This window comes from Monodon monoceros, unplaced genomic scaffold (genome assembly GCF_005190385.1).
Source record: "Monodon monoceros isolate NGI ecotype Baffin Bay Population unplaced genomic scaffold, NGI_Narwhal_1 Super_Scaffold_4, whole genome shotgun sequence".
In the NCBI taxonomy this organism is placed as follows: Eukaryota; Metazoa; Chordata; class Mammalia; order Artiodactyla; family Monodontidae; genus Monodon; species Monodon monoceros.
This window is the reverse complement of record NW_021703781.1, coordinates 62,439,188-62,453,463: the sequence shown is the minus strand read 5'-3', so window position 1 is coordinate 62,453,463 and position 14,276 is coordinate 62,439,188. Positions and strand designations below refer to the sequence as shown.

General features: G+C 42.1%; 1 pseudogene; it reads right to left on the bottom strand.

Moving 5' to 3' along the window:
• Positions 1 to 285: 285 nt before the first annotated feature.
• Positions 286 to 14,276, bottom strand: part of LOC114908569 — a 95,046-nt pseudogene continuing 81,055 nt past the window's right edge.

The window sequence follows — 14,276 nt, the reverse complement described above, 5'->3', positions numbered from 1 at the left end:
TACAGTGTAGGAGGGTTCCCGTTTCTCCACACTCTCTCCAGCATTTATTATTTGTAAACTTTTTGAATAGCATCCACCTCTTGGGCTGCTAATGAGGATCTATTAACAAATACACATAGGATACTTAACAACAGTGCCCAGCAACCCTGGCACTCAAGAAAAGGCAGTTTGGTATTATTGAGGGCAGAAAGTACGTTATTCCCCTTAAAATCCCAGCTAGCACCCGATACAGTACCTGGCATACAAGATGTGCTCAGTTAACAAAATGCAGGATGTGCTCACCAGCTACCGTAGTGGCCTGGACTTCTTCACCTGCAGCTTCACTCCGGAGCCGCTGCAGCACGATGATGCCGCGGTCCGGGAGCTTCTCCGGTTCACGGGGTCCACGTGGTCCTTGCGAACCGGCTTCTCCACGCGTTCCAGAGTGGCCACGGCTCCAGAGGACCGCAGCCCGGCGCTCGGCGAAGCGCTCCTCAGGCTCGCGGGTCCCAGCGCACAGGCAGTGCTTGCCGCGCTTGACGAGCCCCACGCGGTTCACCGAGCTGTGGAGCGGCCTGAAACATACGGGCGTCAGGTGGGACGTGCAGACATGCGCAGCGCTTCCCGAACGTGGGCCAGGTCACGAGGCGCGACGGCTTCTCCTGATTCGTGGCCGTCTCCTCAGGGGTCAGCGGCGGGATCCAGAGGCTGGGCAGCGCTTTGTCCTTGTCCTTGAGTGCGGGGCCCGTACTGGGCCCCGTGGGGCATCGCTTGGGTAGTTCCCCGAGGCGGCCTTGGGCGTGAAGGGGTCGAGAGGCCGGCTCTCGGTGGCCGCCTCCTTCTCCAGGAAGCCCCCCGCCGGGTCCCGCGCCGCCGCCCTCTGCAGCTCCTTGTGCTTCTCACGCCCGGCGCCCCGCTGCTTCTCGTAGGCCTTCACCTGCGGCGCAGTCTCCTTCTTCTTTTAGTTCTTATGTTATCTTCACCAATGATCGACAAGACCGCGCATTCTATCGGCCCCAGCTGGGCCCCATCCCTTTTGGAAGTTGTTAGTGGGTGTTTGTGTTGGAGAAACTTCCACTTATTACACGGTAGATATTATCTTCTGGGGAAAGAAAACAAAGACAACAACAACAAAGTGTGTTTATTTAGCTCCTGCGCCTGGGAGCCAACATTTTAAATCTTCTATATGTGGGCACATCAGTTCAGCAGTAGTTGAACAAAGCCATTCAATCCTCTGGTTCTTTAACTAACTGGCATGTTATTACCGTCTTGATTCCTGATCAACCCTGAGGTCCTTTGAAATACCCACACATGGAATGAAATGTGCATTTTAAGTTATCTTTTCATCCATGGGGTTTACGACAGCACCCGACACCATAATCCTGACATGGGGAATTGTATCAGAAGGAGAGCAAATAATTTCACTCTCTTCCCCTTTCCCTGTGGGAAAGACTATTCTTCCATCTGCTGAACTGAGGACTTCGGGTTAGGGGCCAATCACTCAAGGCCCTGTAGGGGTAGAACAGTCTGCACAGATTTTCCTACAGGTCACATGGCCCAGCAACTCTTCTACTTCCTGTCCTGGAATTGAGACACAGCTGTGCGTGGAGACGGCTGAAAAGTGCTGATGCTCTGCTTGAAAATTGTGAACATCCATATGGATAAATCTCTATTAAACTTACTCTTTATTATTATTACTAGTCAATAGTGTTTATTTTATGTAAAGTGCTTAGAACAGTGTCTGGCACAAGATAAAGACTTATGTATTGGCTAGTCGCTCTCTATATTATACAATTACTTGGTATGTACTTCATTCTTTTTAAACATTCCATGTTTATAAAACTTTTCTTTTGCTTTTTATGTTCTTCTCAAAACCTTTTATGAGGAGGGGAAAAAGAAGATACTTGCTCCATGTATTCAAGGAGAAAACTGAGGCTCAGTTATTTGTGGAATTTGGAGCATAATTGCAGAAACTGGTTTTCTGACTTTGAGGCTGGCACTTTCCATAAATCAATCCTCTCCCAAGGGCTGGATGGATAGGGGACTGGATGGATCCAATGATTAATTTTCCTATTTTTCTGAGAATGGTATTTTCCTGAACTGAGGAAATAGCATGTCCATAACAGACCAGGGAATCAACCACTTTGAGGCAAAACCTTCCCTCTCAAAAATGCTAATGCTAATTCCATGCTAATAATGATGCTAATGGTAATAATAAATCCAATGCGTTAGAGCAACAAATATGAACACTGAAAGTCAGTTTGCTCCAAAGTCAGAGTCTCAGGTGGGAGGTCTAACTACACATTTATGGCACATGGGGGAGTCCTCGGTGGGTCACATTCGTGATGGAAGTGGTGGCAGAGGCCCTACGTGGCTGAGCTGCTGATCTGACAACATCCACTTATGTTTTGTACACAAGTCTTCATATCAATTGTTCCTAGAATACTTCAGAAATCTTCAAAGGTATAATCTAGTTTTACAAAACATTATTTTGTGGACACCACAGAGGCAGTTTGGTTGCCACACATTTAATGGACAAAAATCCTGATGGGCTTGGGTGAAGTTTATCTTTCATGATTTATTATGGCTATTACTACTGCTACCATTTCCACAACAATGATTCCAGTGGTTTGCAAGGATGTAGCACTGTTGAGTTTAAAAGCTTCTTTGTCTGACCACTGACCTGCATTCTGTTTGCACAACAGCATTATGCATTAAGACATCTGGCCTCTTGCAGCTGTGGCACTGAGGCTACTGGGGTTAAGTGATTTGGCTGCACAGCGGATTGGTGAGACAGCACGGACTCCCAGTTCACTCTTTTCCCCCTAGACTATGAGGACCAAGTGACCAGGATGTGGGAACACTGTGGTAGCATGCTGGGTTCAGGAGGGGCATGCCACTGCAAGCTGGCAGTGTACATCTTGGCCCCAGACTGATTCCTTTTTGCTGTGGGATCTTAATCAAGTTACCTTGCCCCCTGGATTTTAGATTCGTTCCCTGAAAAGTGATCAGGATGGATAAAGAATCTTTAAGTTGCACCCCCCTCCTCTTATCACTCTTAGGCTCAGAAGAAACACGCTGAGCGTGCCGGCGCATGCATCTTCCTTTGCCAGTACAGAGCAGAGATTTAGGAAAATGAAGGAAGAATGGAAAGAAAGCCAGAATGCCTAGTGAAACCACCCCCAATGACATAGTTTCACCCACTTCCAAGTCCCCCGGAGGTGTTTCTTAGGAATCCAGATGTATCTGTGTTGCAGAGAAGCATGGCTGCCGATCAGCCAGTCATGTTTGGTTGGAGGCCACAAGAAACAATGGTACAGATCTTGGAGAGCATCTGGTCAAAAGCCCAGATAACGAACCTGAGGCTCAGAGGGCAAGAGAGTTTCCCAAGGTCACATGGTAAAACAGAGACAGAGCTGGTGACTATCCCCTGCCCTTCTAGGATGGATGACATGTTTCCAATGAAGTTCAGTCTTGGTCTACTACCAGGTCTTACCTTCATGAGAGCAGGACCCGGGCTATCTTTCTCACTCCCATATCCCCAGTCTCCAGCACAGGGCCCAGCACAGGTGGGTGCTCAAGAAATAGCTGTTGAATAGTTGAATAGATGAATGAACTGATGAAAAAAATGGCTGAACAGAAGGATGCAAAATTTAGATCATTCTTCTCATTACATGGGCACAGACGGCCTACACTTCAGTCCCTGTCCCAGCCTCTTTACACAGACTTGGATGTTGAAGTGATCCAAGCAAAAGAGTCTGGCTAGGTCTATACAGGTCCATTCTTGTCATTTGAAAACAAGCTCACAAGACCGTGAATGTCCCACACTAGTAGAAACCTCGTTCTCATAACAAAGACAATCAACTTCTGAGTGAAGTAAGTCAGACAGAGAAAGAGAAATATCATATGCTATTGCTTATATGCAGAATCTAAAAAGAAATGATACAAATGAACGTATTTACAAAACAGAAACGGACTCCCAGACTTAGAGAATGAACTTATGGTTAAGGGTGGAGGGAAGGGATAGTTAGGGAGTTTGGGATTGACATGTACACACTGCTATATTTAAAAAGGATAACCAACAAGGACCTAGTATATAGCACAGGGAACTCTGCTCAATGTTATGTGGCAGCCTGGATGGGAGGGGAGTCTGGGGGAGAATGGATACAAGTATATGTATGGCTGAGTCGCTTTGCTGTGCACCTGCTGTGCACAACATTGTTAACTGGCTATACTCCAATATAAAATAAAAAGTTAAAAAAAAAAAGACAATCAACTTCTGGGGCACTGGGCCAGGCCAAGACAAGCCTGTCCAAGTGGGCAGAAATAAAGCCCAACTTTAATATATGATTTGGTTAGGAGTCAGGGCTGGCCTCGGAAAAGTTGTAAAATTGAAAATCTGGTCTTTGGTTACTGTTCCCCCAACCAACAGCATAGTAGTGCCCAGTATTCTAGATATTTCCATCGTGGTGCCTGGAAGTGCAATTTATGATTTGAACATATCCTTCATCAAAACTCCCATGGCCTCAATGCTTTATTCTCAGCTATTGGAGAAGATATGTATGTTTCCACTGAGTCATTAATAGCTGATCAAAGTTCCCTATTTCATCTCTCTGAGGGGTATTTGCCTTTAACATTTAGAAGTTTCAGGCTCTTTTCTGACATAGAAATTTCAGAGGAATATTTTAGTCATGCAGGTGGGAGAGGGTTCACATCACATAGACATTTCTTATCTTTCATGGCAAACTGCTCTGTATACACACACATATGCACACGTATACATAAACATGCATATACAAATACAGGCAGAGTAATACTTCAAAGGAAGCAGGAACCCCAGCCTTAAAGCCTAATAAATCCTGTTTCATCTTACTTATATTGGTCATTTCTGACTCATTTGCAACAGGAAGATCAGGTCTCTCAGCCCAATTCCTGTAAATAAAATATTTTATTTCCTGACGGATCTCAGACTTTTTAAGCCGTTAGTAAGTAATAAAATAGTTGTTTAAGTAGGAATGTATTTATCACTACTAAATAATTGTTATATTTACATCATGTAAAAATGGCTTTTTAAGGAGGCAAATAAAAAGATGTTAAGAATTTACTGAATCAAATGAAAGTTTTAAGTTTTATTGGAGAGGAATAAAGACCCCTAATTGGAATTGGTTTTATGGGCCTCTAGGACCATTAGAAATAGGGGCAGGAGATGAATTTGAGGGAAATGCAATCTAGCTGGATTCTTGCTAACCGCCCTCATGCAGCTCTAGGTTGGATCTGGGCTAACACAAAGCCAGTGCCTGTCCTGCCTCCTCTGCTTCTTCCCACGTCACCCCCAGCTTCAGCTTGTTCAAGATGGTTTGCATATCCCCATCTCCATGACAACTCTAGTCAAAGTCATTCTTGTCTCCTGCTTGGGCTAGTCCTACAGCCTCCTAGCCAGTTCCCACACCTGCTCTTGCACCTCCAACCCGTTATCTACATTGTGGTTACATCAGAGGAAGAGCTCTTCTAAGGCCTTTCAATGACTGCTGTAATTCTTAGGATAAAATCCCGTGTCATTACCATGGCAGTGAGCTGGACATAGCCAATGATTAATCTCCCACTTTGCTGAGAACAGTTTGTCTTCCTTGGTTAATGTCCATGCCCAGAGTACATGGCAGGGGAAAACCACGGTGAGCCACCAATCTCCCTCTCAGAAACATCAATGGAAAAGCTTAATACATTTAGAGTAACAGAGCCAATAGTCAAAGGTCAGTGTGTGTCAAGTCAGTATTTCCAGGTGAATGTTAATTCCATTACATGGTACTTATAACACAGGATGGTACCCACATAGCGAGCCAGGTTAGTGGTGAAAATGAGGGCAGATGCTCTCCATGGATGACCTGATGTTCTTCTGAAAACACTTGTTTTATATTTTATATATAAATGATCTAATTAGTTTGAAATATTCCTGGATCTATTAAAATTGTCACTTGGTTCTGCAAAAACATGTTACTATGAACAACAGTGAGGTGAGGTGAGGTGATCTCAAATCAAGCAATACGTCATGTAGATGCCACCTATTAAACAAAGACAATTTTTTTAAAGTCTTTACTGAATTTATTACAATATGGCTTCTGTTTTATGTTTTGGCTTTTTGGACTGGAGGCATGTGGGATCTTAGCTCCCTGGGACTGAACCCACACCCCCTGCATTGGAAGGCGAAGCCTTAACTGCTGAACCACCAGGGAAGTCCCAAACAAAGAAAATTTTAATTGCCTTTACTGCAAATGATATTTCATGATTTACTATTGCTATTGCTACTATTGTTGTCAATAACAATGATTTTTTAAATGTGGATATAGCACTTTGTAGATGAAAAGAGTCCTCGCATACATTAGATTCATACAACTGTACTACATATAGGTTAGATTGAGAGTCAACAATTTTTTTTCTGCAAAGGGCCAAATAGTAAATATTTTTGCCTGTGGATCATATGGTCTCTGTTAACTGTTACTCAACTCTTCCATTATAGGTATTTACAACAGGTAAATAAACAGGTATGCCAGTAAAACTTTATTTACCAAAACAAGTGTGTACTAGATTTGGCCTGTAGTTTGCTGAACTCTGAGTTAGATCATGTAGAATTATCATCTTTCCTCCTGCAGCTGTGAAGCCTGAGGCCAAAGGGTTAAATGATTTTTCCAAGGCCATAGAATGAATTAGTGAAAGAACAAGGATGTGGCACCATGCCATCTAGCTCCCAGTCTGTCTTCCCTCTACTGAACTGTGATGAACAACTTACAAGTAGAGTGTAACCCTGGTGCATCGCGCTGTGTATCAGAAAGGGTACATCATTAGAAGTCTGCAGATCTGGGCCCTGGCCCTAATTGGCTTCTAGTTAGATGTGTGACCTTAATCAAGTCACTTCACCTTCTTTAGCTTCAGTTGATTCATCTAAAGAATGAGGAGATTGGTTGAGGAATCTTCCCTCTGGCTTTCAAATGGTATATTTTTAAGATGAGGGATGGGAAGAAATATTTTATTGTGAAGTATTTGAATTGATCATTTGTTACAAATTTTGCAGAATTTATTTACACAGAAGTCATTATTAACCAACCAGCAAATATTTACTGGGCCTGTTATGCTGTGAAAAGATGGAAAAAACATCTGACATAGTCTTTGTATTTAAATAATAGTTGTGAAGAAAAGCAATTCCTCGCATTTATAGAAAATGAGTAAATAATCAGTGTAAGAAGCATTGCTCAGAAGGCATGGTAAGTTCCTTTGGGTTTCTGAAGACAGACGTCAGTGAGAGCAGCAGCTCTCAGAGAAAACCGCATGGAAGGGCTAGACAATGCTCTGGGATTAGAGGATGGGCAGTGGGGTGGCAGTGAAGAGAAGCATTCCAAGAGGCAGGTGTGAAGACCTATGTACACAAGTTGCTCATGTGGGTTGCAGCAAGTCAACGGGTTTGATTAGGCTAGATGGTGTACATTGGGGAAGGTAGGAATTATTGATTTTGCATCACTTTTTTTATTAGTTGGAATATAGCACCATTAAAAAAATATACAGCACAAAAACCTTAGCTTTGCCATTTGTTACAGAAAAGGTTTTGCTCCAATTAGTGCACATCTGGGTGGTTTGCCTAGATTTCATCCTATTTTGAGGCTCATTGTGAGGCATCTCTTGTGGAACAGCTGAACATTCATGATCATTCACTCAGGTCTCTTATCTCAAATCCCCAGAAGAAAATTAGCCATTCCAGCTTCCTATTGGGTGGTGTGATGAGGGGAGGGCTTCATTCCTTCCATCCCTGAAGACCTGAAGATAGGAAAGAGGCCCTTTTCTTCAATCTCTTCAAGCTCTTTTTCTCAAACAGAGAGGCAATTTAGACGAGGGTATTTTGGTAATTAAAGCCAATTCTCTTCAACAACCAAAGGTACTTGGATTGCAGTGTGTGAGGTTGGCTGTTTCTTAACCAATGTGTTTCACCACAAGGTTCTCTAATCTGGATGTCCCCTATTTTTCCCCACCAGGCTTCTGAGATGACCCACAGAGAGTCAACTGGAAACCTTTGAGAGTAAAACCCTGGGACACGTGTGCTACGTCCATTTAGTCAACACATTATACAGCTAAAGGGATGCTCTCCAACGGTGGAGCTAACATTTGTGGAGCCCTTCTAAAGACCAATTATCGTCCTAGGTTTTATTTTTCAAACGTTGTGAGAAATCCCATCCAATCCTCCTAATAGTCTTATATTTCTGTCCTCATTGTATAGATGAGGAAGGAGGCTGAGCCTCACTAAGGCTAAGTTGCTCGTGTTTGACAAGCTGCATAGCACGGGTTTGAAAAAGGGCAGTTTGATTCCCAGGATTTCATGATTCACTAAGTTAATTCAAAATTGAGCTGGAAACCATCATGTTTTGACACACTTAGGTTAACAAGCTTAACCTTAAGATAGGTAGAAAGGCAGACAAACATATCCTCAAGGTTGTGGATGCATTCCTAGTTGCCATGGAGATAATACCAAGCATGAGAGATGTATTGGAGGAGAGGGATGGAATATATCATAGAGTTATCACTCAGGCTCAGAAAACAAAGGCTTTACTGATTGTGTCAAGGTATACTTGGTCTTCTCTCCCTCTACACACAGGGCAATTGGAGACAGCACGGAAAAACTGGAGCCCCAGTGAAGCCCCCCCCCCGCAATGCCATGGTCTCACCCAGCCTCTACACCCCTTTGGACGTGTTCCTCAAAATTTCACGTGGGTCATGGTTATTAGTCTTCAGGTTATATGTGTTTAGGGTCCTGAAGCTGGAAGACTTCTACCAGGGCCCCCAAAGTCCCTCCAATTGAAAAGGCTCTGTGTATGCTGAGATGAATTGGGAGTTACCATTAGAAGAAACAAGAAAAGTTTAAGTTCCAGAAAATGATCAAAAGGAAACACTCTTTAATGTACTGAGACTTATATTTTAATATAGAGTTAAAAATTAGGTAATGGGAGCAGTGTTTATGGACAAGTTGTGGATCTCTATAATCCTCAGTTGTCTCATACATAAAATGAGAATGTAAAGATCTACCTCTTTTTGTTTGTTTTGTTTTGTTGGTGAGGATCAACTAAGAAAATGTTTACCATGGGGCCCTTTGGCATGTACTTAATTGCAGCTATTGTACATGCATAGGTTGTAGTTTGGCATGTACTGAATTGTAGGTGGTAGTTGTTGCTAGGAGCCAGTAAAGTGTAGTAGTTACAATACCTATGACTCATACTAGCTGTGAGATCTTGACCAAGTTAAACTCTGTGCCTCAGTTTTCAAATCTGTAAAATGGGGTTCTCAATATTACCCATTGTGTGGTACTTAAGGAAATTAGGCAGCATGTGTAAAGTCCTTTGGACAGTGCCTGCCATGCGGTGAGCACTCAGTCAACTTAATTGCCACTACTATCATCATCACATCAAAAATGCATTTCCCTTATGAATGAGCTTCAGCCCAAAGACTAAGGTCTCTGCAACAACAAAATCTTTTATTTAAGTTTTAAAGTAAAAGATAAGACTACTGCTGGATAGGAAAGGTCTCTTTACCAAATAAAGGTCACAGCGTCTTCCTAAACCATACCAGTGCTGATGCTGACACTGGTCTCTAATTACTGGGAGCGCCTCACTATTGGCTGCCCCCTTCTCTCTGATGCCCTATGTTAATGATGCCGACTGAAGCAATCACACAAAACTTGCAGGGTGAGAGGGCTCTCTGGTTATGGCATCTCATGCATTTGCTGTATTAGCCTTTTAACAAATACGTAGGCGTTCCTAAATTATTAACTTTTTCCAAAGTGATATTTGATGGCAAAAGTAACGTCTGTGTGGACTATTAAGTGACTTTTAAGAAAAAAGCTGAATAATTTGACAGTGTTAAAATTATGCTGTTGGGGCTTCCCTGGTGGCGCCGTGGTTGAGAGTCCGCCTGCCGGCAGGGGACACGGGTTCGTGCCCCGGTCCGGGAAGATCCCACATGCCGCGGAGCGGCTGGGCCCGTGAACCGTGGCCACTGAGCCTGCGCATCCGGAGCCTGTGCTCCGCAACGGGAGAGGCCACAACAGTGAGAGGCCCGCGTACCGCAAAAAAAGAAAAAAAAAAGTATGCTGTCAAAGCTTCCATTTTCTCGGAGCCACCTTTATCCTGGCTTCAATTGCACACACTATCATCATGATGGTAAGATTTATTTTTCCTCAAATTGCAACATGGTAGCCAGTTTTATAGGGAGCGGAGCTATGGTGCCCACTTTTCAGAAAGGTGCAAGATACATGGCATCACTAAATTAGGCGATGATGTCCCTGATTAGGAGAAGGCTTGAAACAAAGAGATCAGAGAACACAGGCTTTGTGGATCCCTGTTTAGATGGTAAACAATATTTAATAACCAGTGATTCATTTATTGGCGGGAAGACAGAAAGATCTCTTGTTGCAGGGAATGGGAGTTTGACCTCTCTTGTGCAATTTTCTGCATTTTGCATTCTCATGCATTAAATATAGAGCATGTATTATTCACCCTTGAAAGCTATTTCAAGGACTGTGTGTGGTTTCTCCTTATAACCTCAGGAATTTCACAAATAATTCTTTAGAGACAGATAATGATCTAGGGTTTAGGACCAGGAGGTGGAGTCGGTCCTGGCTTTTCTCCTTCAAACTGCTACTTGTGTGCTGTAAGGCAGTGTGATCAATCTGCATTTAATGGGCTTCCCAGATGTTCATTTGTGTTCGATATCATGCATTGAATGATTTTAAAGAGTGCTTGTTTTGTGCTAGGTCCTGGGGGCCATACTCAGGAAACATAAGATATGTCTCAGGTATTACAAGGGTATTGGAGAATTAAGACTTGTATATATGAAAACTTGGAGGACAAAACAAAACTCTGTACTATCAGGTGTGAATGGAATATAAGTAGATGAATCAATGAGTAGCCAGCAGAGATGAGCTACTAAGAGTGCAGACTTCAGCACGAGCAAATTTAGGCCTGAATCTCAGCTCCACCACTAACTAGCTGTGTGACCTTGGTAGCTATGAGACGCGATACGAAGGATAGCAAACCTGGTCTGATGTTCAGGAGAGGCCTCCATAGGGAAGTGACATTTCAGTTGAAACGTCAAGGTTAAATAGGGATTTTGCTTTTACAAATGATGCTGTATGCCTTATTTCTCATGTTGCGAGTATATCTTGGCTGTTTCTTTATATTTACTCAAGTGATTTTTGGCTAATACCATTTACTCCTTATTATGAACTATGGTGAAATCAGTACATTTCAGCTTCCTCTCAACTTGCCTCTTTCTCATGCACTTCCTGATTATAGTGATTATATGAGTTTTCTTAGTGCTTACCTTTAAACATTTAAGTATTTTATATGGTTGGGTGACAATAATTGTCTATGGGTCTCTTGTGTTTCTGCAGGACTTGTATCAACTTTTGTTGGGGACAATCTTTTCAATAATATTTATATAGCAAAGGACCTTGGAATATATAATGTCACCCTCCAAGGCAGGGGAAAGATTTGTTTGCTGCCCAAGATAATAAAGATAATGTCTCCCTATGGGGCAAAGTTTGGGCAGGTTTTCTAACAGACCCCTTATAAAAGATTGGGGTTTCCTAAACTCTGGTTCCTCAGCTATGATGCAGACCCACTGTGTGCACAGCATCAATTCAGGCTGCTCTGAATTGTCCCCATAGGGCTTGGGGGACGAGGGGAATTGATGTGAGCATGAGGTTCATGCTGCTTTGCCTCTGACCCAGGAGTCCCGGACTTTCTGTAAGCATCACTGGAACTGTGGCAGAATAACTTGTTAGCTTGCAAGCAAAGTAAAAGCTCACTTTTCACGGTTCTTGACATAGAATTCTATTACTTGATTTACCTGCTGTGAAGGTGCTTATGCTACTTTCCATTTTTTTCTCCCAACTTTGTCCTATCATTTCCACTTTGTCAGGGCTTGTAAAACATTTACACTCTGTTCTGTAACTATAATCCCCACGTTTATTTTAGGTTTATCCCCTCACTTAACCAGATTAAGTTTAGCCATAGGTTCTCTATTCAGCTCTTAATTGGCTGGAATTTGCCCTTGAGAATCTTCTAGAAAGTCACCTTCTAGAAAGAGTCATGGGGATTATATTCCCAGAGTTCTTGCATGCTCGAAGATGTTTATGGCCTTTATACTAGAATGCTAATTTGGCTGGAAGTAAAAGTTTTGGTCCCGTTCTTTCTTTCCATGAAGACTTTTAGGCTTTGCTCTATTGTTTTCTAGATTGACTCTCACCGGGGAAGAGTCTGAGGTGGGTCGATTTATTTAATTATTTTGCCTGGTTGCACAGAGAATTCTTAATATTTGAAATCCAGTATTTTGTTTGAATTTCATTTTTATAATTGGCACATGAGTTGTGTCAGTTTAAGGTGTACAATGTGTTGATTTGATGCATTTATAAATTGCAATATAATTACCATGGTAGCATTAGCTAGCACCTCTATCACATCACATAATCATTATTTCTTTTTTGTGGTGAGGATAATTAAGATCTAATCTCTTACCAACTCTGAAGTTTCTAATACAGTATGGTTGACTGTAATCACTATGCTGTGCATTACATCTCCAGAACTTATTTATCTACTAGTGGCAAGTTTGAACCCTCAAACATCTCCCCAGTTCCCCCCCACCCTCAGCCCCTGGTAACAACAATTTTACTGTTTTTATGAGTTCAGCTTTTTAAGGTTCCACATATAAAGGATATTACACAGTATGTATTTATCTTTCTCTGTCTGACCTCTCACTTAGCATAATGCCCTCAAGGTCCATCCCTGTTGTCACAAATGGCAGGATTTTCTTCTTTCTCATGGCTGAATATATTCCATTGTGTATATACATATATACATATATACATATACACACACACATACCACATCTTCTTTATCCATTTATACCTTGGCAGACACTTGTTAGAATTTCATTTTGGCAATGACTATGAATTTCATTTTGACGATGACCATTCTCAAAATTTCCAGAGACATGGTATGACTTTTTGATCTATATATGCAATGCTTCTTCTGTTTCTGAAAAAATTTGTGTAACACACATCTATATCTAAATATTATTTATATGTCAGTATAAGAATAATTTCAGTGATTCTGTATTCTTCAGGAACACTAACTTTAAATATGTTGGATTTATTTACTCTTTCTCCATTTTTTAATTTTATCCTTATCCTGTTAATTTTGTGTGTGTGTGTATTTCTATTTACATTTGCTTATTTTTTCTTAAGCCTAATGCCCACATTTTTAGTGAACTTTCAGCCATGTCTAGTCTCCTTTGTGCTGCTCCCAACCTGACCTACATTTCTGTAATGTGTGCTATTTCTCTTCCACTTCTCTCCTGAGAGAAGTATTTCAATTCTTCCTGTGGTCTCATCTTCCCTGAGCGCTTTTAGCTCTCTGCTCTGAGTTTTTGTTTTATTGAACAATTGCTTGAATTTTATTTTAAATAAATTCCAGGCAATATGCTTATTAAAAAAATTCTAAATTTGATCCATGGTGACATTTATCTGGTGAGTGAACTTCCATCTTCTACTTGTATCTTCCTGTCCCTGTCTTCCCTTTATTCTTTCCTTTTGATATATTTTTATAGATACTTTCTGGGTTGGCATTTATTTATATTACTCAACTTTGAAAGAGATGAGTTCTCCCTGGATTTTCTATTGGTAGGAATTTTATGTGATGGAGGAGCCAGGCAGTGTTATGGGTTAGCTGAACCATCCACGGTTCACAGTGGGTTTTCTTAAGACCCAGAGTTGTGAGTATAAGTTGGCTCTGCTTCCACTTCTCCCAGGACAATAGAGATGAGTTGCTGAAGGACGTCACCAATGCTTCCTCTATCTTCTCTGTCTCACCAAGAGAATCCTTCTTGTAAATATTGCACATTGGTGTGATACTTCACTCAGCCTCCCAACCCTGCTCCTTTCTGACACTTAACTGGGTCCAAGGATGCTGCTGACTCCTACTGGAGCACAACATTCTCAGTGTTCCCAGGAAGGAATTATTGGTTTTCTGCTAGGGTGTGGCATGTGCTCCAGAGAACCTTGCTCTGCCAGTTTTCTGTGCCGTGTGGCTGCAAGCGTTCTCTCTCCACATACCTCCCTTGCTCCTGTTTAACTGTAACTGCTTTGGTGGCCGTTTCTCATATATTGTGGTTCAGGGGTCCAGATGTCATTGCGCTTGTCAGTGTCAGAGCTTGCATTTCTTGTTCTTCTTATTGTTCTGAGTTGATTTCTGAGAGGAGAAGGG